A 10,000-nucleotide genomic window follows, 5' to 3' on the forward strand; every position below is an offset into this window, starting at 1 on the left:
GGCGGAAGTCAGAGGGGGATGCTGGGGCGGCCTTCTTGGGCAGCAGGGAGGTACGGGCCTGGAGGAGTCGGGATGGGAGACGGCGGGTCAAAAGGAAAAGGTTTAACACTTTCAGAAGGACCTCACGGGGAAGACGACGGAGCTGGGCAGGTGTGAGCCCGTCTGGTCCCGCGGCGGAGCGACGGGGTGGGAGAGCTGCAGCAATGTCCTCCAACGTGATGGGCGCCCACAGCTGTTGAAAGGGCACCTCGGCGCGGGACGGTAACAACTGACAATCCAGACGGTCAACCCGGCCTGATGGGCGCCGGGTGAAGAGATCTTTCCAATACTCCACCAGACCAAGAATAGTAGGTGGTTGGTGGAGCAGTGTACCGTCTAGAATGCCATTAATGCACCGCCCCGCGTTTTTGGAGAACGCACGCTGGCAGACAAAATACTCCCACCTACGCCGAGCTCGTTTTCGCTCAGGTGGCTGGGACATCTGCTTGGAGGCGACGGGATTTTGGGGCGCCTCCTTGCTACCTATAGCATCAAGTGCAGGTGGCAGCATGCCCATGATGACATGCCGAGATGCAGTGTGTCCCAGCGCCAAGATGTCGTCAACTGAGCGAAACCTTGAGCCCGACGATGGTAAGGCTGCTAAGACCGACCAGATAGCATGGTCGACAGGGTCCTCTGCCGACGGTGGTGTCAAGGAAACTGGGGATGTCACAATAGGTGGTGCAGCAGCATCAGAGGTGCGAGGACGAACCTCAGAAGTAGAGAGGGCAGTGACGAACTCGGCAACCTGGTTCCTGTAAGCTCCCGCACGTCGCTGGCACTTGATGGATTCAAGCGAGCGGTGCGGGAAGGACTTCACTAGTTCTTGGTTCAGGAACCGGGTGCCTTCGAGTGTCAGCACTGCCTCTGCATGGGCCAGGCGTAACAGTTCCTCACTGGACCACCTGGCCTTCGTCCTCTGGATGTTGACCTCTGCATTCGCTGCACTAGGATGAGCCCTGCGGCGGTGGACACCAAGACCACTCTTGGTGCTGAAGCTCCGCTGGCACTCAGGGCACTGAAACGCAGGCAAGGCTGCTCGACCCGGACTGGCGGCGTCAGATGGTGGCCCAACAACTGGCGCGGCGCCTCCAGTGGGAGGACCGCTACCTGATTTATTCCTTGTGTTGGGGCCAGCTGAAACAAGGGGCAGGGGGGCATAGTTACTCCCGCCGTTTACCCGCGCTTGCTTGAATTTCTTCACGTTGACATTCAGAGCACTGGGCAGAAATCACATTGCGTCAACACCCGCTAGGGCCATCGCAATGCTTTGTTTTAATTAGACAGTCGGATTCCCCCAGTCCGTGCCAGTTCTGAGTTGATCGTTGAATGGCGGCCGAAGAGAATCCGCGCACCCGCGCGCCCCCGGAGGAGCACGCTAAGGCGGACGCGGCCTCGCAGCAAGGAAGATCCGTGGGAGGCCAAGGCACGGGACCGAGCTCGGATCCTGCACGCAGGTTGAAGCACCGGGGCGCGAACGCCGCGCAGGCGCGCGCATCCTGCACCGCCGGCCAGCACGAGGCCAACCAACGGCGAGAGCAGACCACGCCCGCGCTAAACGCCCGCACTTACCGGCACCCCTACGGCACTCACCTCGCCCAGGCCCGGCACGTTAGCGCTGACCCACTTCCCGACCAAGCCCGACACGCCCCGATCCTCAGAGCCAATCCTTATCCCGAAGTTACGGATCCAATTTGCCGACTTCCCTTACCTACATTATTCTATCGACTAGAGGCTCTTCACCTTGGAGACCTGCTGCGGATATGGGTACGAACCGGCGCGACACCTCCACGTGGCCCTCTCCCGGATTTTCAAGGTCCGAGGGGAAGATCGGGACACCGCCGCAACTGCGGTGCTCTTCGCGTTCCAAACCCTATCTCCCTGCTAGAGGATTCCAGGGAACTCGAACGCTCATGCAGAAAAGAAAACTCTTCCCCGATCTCCCGACGGCGTCTCCGGGTCCTTTTGGGTTACCCCGACGAGCATCTCTAAAAGAGGGGCCCGACTTGTATCGGTTCCGCTGCCGGGTTCCGGAATAGGAACCGGATTCCCTTTCGCCCAACGGGGGCCAGCACAAAGTGCATCATGCTATGACGGCCCCCATCAACATCGGATTTCTCCTAGGGCTTAGGATCGACTGACTCGTGTGCAACGGCTGTTCACACGAAACCCTTCTCCGCGTCAGCCCTCCAGGGCCTCGCTGGAGTATTTGCTACTACCACCAAGATCTGCACCGACGGCGGCTCCAGGCAGGCTCACGCCCAGACCCTTCTGCGCCCACCGCCGCGACCCTCCTACTCGTCAGGGCTTCGCGGCCGGCCGCAAGGACCGGCCATGACTGCCAGACTGACGGCCGAGTATAGGCACGACGCTTCAGCGCCATCCATTTTCAGGGCTAGTTGCTTCGGCAGGTGAGTTGTTACACACTCCTTAGCGGATTCCGACTTCCATGGCCACCGTCCTGCTGTCTTAAGCAACCAACGCCTTTCATGGTTTCCCATGAGCGTCGATTCGGGCGCCTTAACTCGGCGTTTGGTTCATCCCACAGCGCCAGTTCTGCTTACCAAAAGTGGCCCACTTGGCACTCCGATCCGAGTCGTTTGCTCGCGGCTTCAGCATATCAAGCAAGCCGGAGATCTCACCCATTTAAAGTTTGAGAATAGGTTGAGGTCGTTTCGGCCCCAAGGCCTCTAATCATTCGCTTTACCGGATGAGACTCGTACGAGCACCAGCTATCCTGAGGGAAACTTCGGAGGGAACCAGCTACTAGATGGTTCGATTAGTCTTTCGCCCCTATACCCAGCTCCGACGATCGATTTGCACGTCAGAATCGCTACGGACCTCCATCAGGGTTTCCCCTGACTTCGTCCTGGCCAGGCATAGTTCACCATCTTTCGGGTCCCAACGTGTACGCTCTAGGTGCGCCTCACCTCGCAATGAGGACGAGACGCCCCGGGAGTGCGGAGGCCGCCGCCCCGTGAAGGGCGGGGAAGCCCCATCCTCCCTCGGCCCGCGCAAGGCGAGACCTTCACTTTCATTACGCCTTTAGGTTTCGTACAGCCCAATGACTCGCGCACATGTTAGACTCCTTGGTCCGTGTTTCAAGACGGGTCGTGAAATTGTCCAAAGCTGAAGCGCCGCTGACGGGAGCGATTATTCCGCCCGAGAGCATCCCGAGCCAACAGCGGCGCGGGTCCGGGGCCGGGCCAGGTAGGTCCGTCATCCGGGAAGAACCGCGCGCGCTTGCCGGGAGCCCGAGCGCCCAAAGGGGCGAATCGACTCCTCCAGATATACCGCCGGGCAGCCAGCCAGGACACCGGGGCTCTGCCCAACAGACGCGAACCGAGGCCCGCGGAAGGACAGGCTGCGCACCCGGGCCGTAGGCCGGCACCCAGCGGGTCGCGACGTCCTACTAGGGGAGAAGTGCGGCCCACCGCACACCGGAACGGCCCCACCCCGCGGCGAGTGGAAAGGCAACCGGACACGACCCCGCCGCGGATTGCTCCGCGCGGGCGGCCGGCCCCATCTGCCGAGGGCGGAGGCCTGTGGCCGGATGGGCGTGAATCTCACCCGTTCGACCTTTCGGACTTCTCACGTTTACCCCAGAACGGTTTCACGTACTTTTGAACTCTCTCTTCAAAGTTCTTTTCAACTTTCCCTCACGGTACTTGTTCGCTATCGGTCTCGTGGTCATATTTAGTCTCAGATGGAGTTTACCACCCACTTGGAGCTGCACTCTCAAGCAACCCGACTCGAAGGAGAGGTCCCGCCGACGCTCGCACCGGCCGCTACGGGCCTGGCACCCTCTACGGGCCGTGGCCTCATTCAAGTTGGACTTGGGCTCGGCGCGAGGCGTCGGGGTAGTGGACCCTCCCAAACACCACATGCCACGACAGGCGGCAGCCTGCGGGGTTCGGTGCTGGACTCTTCCCTGTTCGCTCGCCGCTACTGGGGGAATCCTTGTTAGTTTCTTTTCCTCCGCTTAGTAATATGCTTAAATTCAGCGGGTAGTCTCGCCTGCTCTGAGGTCGTTGTACGAGGTGTCGCACGCCACACCGCCAGCCGGCTGTGCACGCTACCGAGTAAGTACCGGTATGCGAACCGCCAGGCGACGGGCGCGCATCGCACGTTTCAGGAGGCGCGGCCGGCCCCACAGGCGGCCGCGACGCTCCCAGGTCTGCGAAGCGGGGCAAACGCCGCGCGCTTCAGTATACGTAGCCGACCCTCAGCCAGACGTGGCCCGGGAACGGAATCCATGGACCGCAATGTGCGTTCGAAACGTCGATGTTCATGTGTCCTGCAGTTCACATGTCGACGCGCAATTTGCTGCGTTCTTCATCGACCCACGAGCCGAGTGATCCACCGTCCTGGGTGATCTTTTCTTAGTTTCCACTGTCTCTTTCAAGACAGTTGCATAGGCGGGACGTAGGCGTGTGGCGGCCCCTGTTCAAGCGTTCTGTGTCCAACGGCCTCACGGCCAATGGCCGTCGTACGGCTCCACACCGGAGCGGACAGGCAGTCGGGCGAAAGTCATTCAAAACCGGCGCCAGGCGCCAGGTGCCGCAGGCCAGCCGCTCCAGCGCTTCAGCGCTCGTACCACACAACATTGGCGTTAGTTTTGAGAAGCACGCGTGGTTCCGCACGCGGCGCACGGCTACTGCGAGCCGTACAGGTAGCGTGTTGCGCGACACGACACGCACATCGAACGACATGCAGTCTAGTCGGTAATGATCCTTCCGCAGGTTCACCTACGGAAACCTTGTTACGACTTTTACTTCCTCTAAATGATCAAGTTTGGTCATCTTTCCGGTAGCATCGGCAACGACAGAGTCAATGCCGCGTACCAGTCCGAAGACCTCACTAAATCATTCAATCGGTAGTAGCGACGGGCGGTGTGTACAAAGGGCAGGGACGTAATCAACGCGAGCTTATGACTCGCGCTTACTGGGAATTCCTCGTTCATGGGGAACAATTGCAAGCCCCAATCCCTAGCACGAAGGAGGTTCAGCGGGTTACCCCGACCTTTCGGCCTAGGAAGACACGCTGATTCCTTCAGTGTAGCGCGCGTGCGGCCCAGAACATCTAAGGGCATCACAGACCTGTTATTGCTCAATCTCGTGCGGCTAGAAGCCGCCTGTCCCTCTAAGAAGAAAAGTAATCGCTGACAGCACGAAGGATGTCACGCGACTAGTTAGCAGGCTAGAGTCTCGTTCGTTATCGGAATTAACCAGACAAATCGCTCCACCAACTAAGAACGGCCATGCACCACCACCCACCGAATCAAGAAAGAGCTATCAATCTGTCAATCCTTCCGGTGTCCGGGCCTGGTGAGGTTTCCCGTGTTGAGTCAAATTAAGCCGCAGGCTCCACTCCTGGTGGTGCCCTTCCGTCAATTCCTTTAAGTTTCAGCTTTGCAACCATACTTCCCCCGGAACCCAAAAGCTTTGGTTTCCCGGAGGCTGCCCGCCGAGTCATCGGAGGAACTGCGGCGGATCGCTGGCTGGCATCGTTTATGGTTAGAACTAGGGCGGTATCTGATCGCCTTCGAACCTCTAACTTTCGTTCTTGATTAATGAAAACATACTTGGCAAATGCTTTCGCTTCTGTTCGTCTTGCGACGATCCAAGAATTTCACCTCTAACGTCGCAATACGAATGCCCCCGCCTGTCCCTATTAATCATTACCTCGGGTTCCGAAAACCAACAAAATAGAACCGAGGTCCTATTCCATTATTCCATGCACACAGTATTCAGGCGGGCTTGCCTGCTTTAAGCACTCTAATTTGTTCAAAGTAAACGTGCCGGCCCACCGAGACACTCACTCAAGAGCACCCTGGTAGGATTGCAACGGGGTCCGCCTCGGGACGCACGAGCACGCACGAGGCGCGTCGCACGCCTTCGGCTCGCCCCACCGGCAGGACGTCCCACGATACATGCCAGTTAAACACCGACGGGCGGTGAACCAACAGCGTGGGACACAAATCCAACTACGAGCTTTTTAACCGCAACAACTTTAATATACGCTATTGGAGCTGGAATTACCGCGGCTGCTGGCACCAGACTTGCCCTCCAATAGATACTCGTTAAAGGATTTAAAGTGTACTCATTCCGATTACGGGGCCTCGGATGAGTCCCGTATCGTTATTTTTCGTCACTACCTCCCCGTGCCGGGAGTGGGTAATTTGCGCGCCTGCTGCCTTCCTTGGATGTGGTAGCCGTTTCTCAGGCTCCCTCTCCGGAATCGAACCCTGATTCCCCGTTACCCGTTACAACCATGGTAGGCGCAGAACCTACCATCGACAGTTGATAAGGCAGACATTTGAAAGATGCGTCGCCGGTACGAGGACCGTGCGATCAGCCCAAAGTTATTCAGAGTCACCAAGGCAAACGGACCGGACGAGCCGACCGATTGGTTTTGATCTAATAAAAGCGTCCCTTCCATCTCTGGTCGGGACTCTGTTTGCATGTATTAGCTCTAGAATTACCACAGTTATCCAAGTAACGTGGGTACGATCTAAGGAACCATAACTGATTTAATGAGCCATTCGCGGTTTCACCTTAATGCGGCTTGTACTGAGACATGCATGGCTTAATCTTTGAGACAAGCATATGACTACTGGCAGGATCAACCAGGGAGCTGCGTCAACTAGAGCTGAGCAGCCGGCCGCCCGGGAGTGTGTCCCGGGGGCCCGCGCGAACACGCAAGCGTCCGCTCAATTATTCTGCAAACAGGAGGAGGCTGAGCTCCCCTGCACAATACACCTCGAAACCCTCTCAGGTCCCGGCGGCGCGCAGCGCCGTCCTAAGTACTTGGTCGGGTTCGAGAGAGGCGCAATCGCCCGGAGTTTGGCGAGTAGACGCTTTAGGTGCGACCACCCGTGCTCCCAACTGAGCTTGCCGCTGCCGACAGAGGCCCGGGAGCGTGCTGTCGTGGCATTGCCGGCGGGAGACAACACGCGCCACCTACGGTGACCGGCAGCTCCAACGCCAGCGCCACAGAAGGACAAAAGCCCCACTTGGGTGCCGAAGCGAACTCTCCCAGCACAGCGCACGCGCCAACACGTCCGCACAGCTGCGATACAAACCACCTGCGAGAACCGCAGAGGCGACCGAGCAGCAGACGGCGTCGCGGCGCCGAGCGCCGGGCGGCGGCGCATCCTCAGCGCACACAGTCCTCAATCGGACCAGCACACTGCAGATGTCCACCGCGCTTCGCACCGGGCCCGCGAGGACCTACTTTGGCCGCACGGCGCCGCGTGCAGGGTGCGCCGGCGCGCAGCTGCGCCGCCTGCCGCCTCCGTCGGCCGGCGCGCCTGCCACTGGCCGCCCCCACCAGCCGGCTGTAGCGCGTGCGCCCACGCACCGCGCGGCCAGCACGCCGGGAGGCCCCCCCTCACCGGCCGGGGACGGTCCCACCCAGCCACCGCCGCGTATCGCTTCACACCCAGATGCCATTCACGTTCGTGGGCATGGTGGGTATCGCTGGAACAACCGGTTGGTAGCTCAACCGATCGTCGCCATCACTGATTCACCTCTAGCGAGAACAACCGCACCACAACGGTTTACCAGTTGTTCATTTGCATAACGTCACCAGCAAACGTAGGCGTCCATCGCCATTTGCAAATTCAACGATTGTTGCATGCCTGTGTCAGGTGTCACGACACACTATGTCTGCCCACATACACGCAACAACATGTGCACGCTTCGCGAACACGTGGAAGGTGGCCCCCGTACGTATGCGATGTCCATTGCGCGAACGACTGTCAACCGGCCTCTGTCGCATGTCGCAGATGTGGAACGCAGTGCACCATGCTATCACGGTGTGTGAGAAGAGACGACTACGTCTGACAACACGCGCCACTACATCAACAGACGGCTCATGCTGATCGCCATCCAGGGCATACCACACTGCAATCCAGCTCTTATAGGGAGACGACACGTAGCTGAGTGCACAACATTTGGACCGCATGGTTCGCCGTTGTTGGCGCAGTCGTTGTACGGTCACATGTACCACGATGTATCATTCAGTACATGAGGACCAATGTGCAGTACAGTGTGTGATTTGGACGTACAACATCAGCGGACAGTTGACACAGGCCGTACCACAGCGTAGGCTAAGTGCTTCGCACATGCGAATGCCAATGAACAACTGCAAATGCCAATGAACAACTGCAAAGGGCATTGAGCATGTACGTCCTGCTGCCATCCACATTACAGTGTATAGCTGCAAGGTGTTTAACATGAAGCGATACACTGGGGACCGGGCAGTGCGAGTAGCAAACTATATTGCGGGGGTTGCAGTTAGGCAACACTACACTAATTTAACGCGTCGTATGACAATTACAGAGCAGGTTAAGGCCCAACGTGTGTTGGGTTAAGGCCCAACGTGTGTTGGGTTAAGGCCCAACGTGTGTTGGGTTAAGGCCCAACGTGTGTTGGGTTAAGGCCCAACGTGTGTTGGGTTAAGGCCCAACGTGTGTTGGGTTAAGGCCCAACGTGTGTTGGGTTAAGGCCCAACGTGTGTTGGGTTAAGGCCCAACGTGTGTTGGGTTAAGGCCCAACGTGTGTTGGGTTACGTTAAGGGGCAATGTGGGTTACGTTAAGGGGCAATGTGGGTTACGTTAAGGGGCAATGTGGGTTACGTTACGGCGCAATATAGGTTACGTTACGGCGCAATATAGGTTACGTTAAGGCGCAATATCGGTTACGTTAAGGCGCAATACAGGTTACGTTAAGGCGCAATACAGGTTACGTTAAGGCGCAATACAGGTTACGTTAAGGCGCAATACAGGTTACGTTAAGGCGCAATACAGGTTACGTTAAGGCGCAATGCAGGTTACGTTAAGGCGCAATGCAGGTTACGTTAAGGCGCAATACAGGTTACGTTAAGGCGCAATACAGGTTACGTTAAGGCGCAATACAGGTTACGTTAAGGCGCAATACAGGTTACGTTAAGGCGCAATACAGGTTACGTTAAGGCGCAATACAGGTTACGTTAAGGCGCAATACAGGTTACGTTAAGGCGCAATACAGGTTACGTTAAGGCGCAATACAGGTTACGTTAAGGCGCAATACAGGTTACGTTAAGGCGCAATACAGGTTACGTTAAGGCGCAATACAGGTTACGTTAAGGCGCAATACAGGTTACGTTAAGGCGCAATACAGGTTACGTTAAGGCGCAATACAGGTTACGTTAAGGCGCAATACAGGTTACGTTAAGGCGCAATACAGGTTACGTTAAGGCGCAATACAGGTTACGTTAAGGCGCAATACAGGTTAGGTTAAGGCGCAATACAGGTTAGGTTAAGGCGCAATACAGGTTAGGTTAAGGCGCAATACAGGTTAGGTTAAGGTACGACATAGGTTAGGTTAAGGTACGACATAGGTTAGGTTAAGGTACGACATAGGTTAGGTTAAGGTACGACATAGGTTAGGTTAAGGTACGACATAGGTTAGGTTAAGGTACGACATAGGTTAGGTTAAGGTACGACATAGGTTAGGTTAAGGTACGACATAGGTTAGGTTAAGGTACGACATAGGTTAGGTTAAGGTACGACATAGGTTAGGTTAAGGTACGACATAGGTTAGGTTAAGGTACGACATAGGTTAGGTTAAGGTACGACATAGGTTAGGTTAAGGTACGACATAGGTTAGGTTAAGGTACGACATAGGTTAGGTTAAGGTACGACATAGGTTAGGTTAAGGTACGACATAGGTTAGGTTAAGGTACGACATAGGTTAGGTTAAGGTACGACATAGGTTAGGTTAAGGTACGACATAGGTTAGGTTAAGGTACGACATAGGTTAGGTTAAGGTACGACATAGGTTAGGTTAAGGTACGACATAGGTTAGGTTAAGGTACGACATAGGTTAGGTTAAGGTACGACATAGGTTAGGTTAAGGTACGACATAGGTTAGGTTAAGGTACGACATAGGTTAGGTTAAGGTACGACATAGGTTAG

The 10,000-nt window shown here is 56.5% G+C and overlaps 2 non-coding genes and 1 pseudogene across 2 annotated transcripts; all 3 read right to left on the bottom strand.

Moving 5' to 3' along the window:
• LOC124590147 overlaps positions 1 to 4,070 on the bottom strand; it is a 7,528-nt pseudogene extending 3,458 nt beyond the window's left edge.
• Positions 4,071 to 4,258: 188 nt separating this feature from the next.
• On the bottom strand, positions 4,259 to 4,413 carry LOC124590149. The gene has a single exon (XR_006976379.1). It is a non-coding gene; the product is annotated as a 5.8S ribosomal RNA (ribosomal RNA).
• Positions 4,414 to 4,764: 351 nt separating this feature from the next.
• Positions 4,765 to 6,674, bottom strand: LOC124590140. Its single transcript, XR_006976372.1, has one exon. It is a non-coding gene; the product is annotated as a small subunit ribosomal RNA (ribosomal RNA).
• Between the last annotated feature and the right edge of the window lie 3,326 nt (positions 6,675 to 10,000).

The sequence above is a fragment of the Schistocerca americana genome, unplaced genomic scaffold, assembly GCF_021461395.2.
Source record: "Schistocerca americana isolate TAMUIC-IGC-003095 unplaced genomic scaffold, iqSchAmer2.1 HiC_scaffold_744, whole genome shotgun sequence".
NCBI classification, from domain to species: Eukaryota; Metazoa; Arthropoda; class Insecta; order Orthoptera; family Acrididae; genus Schistocerca; species Schistocerca americana.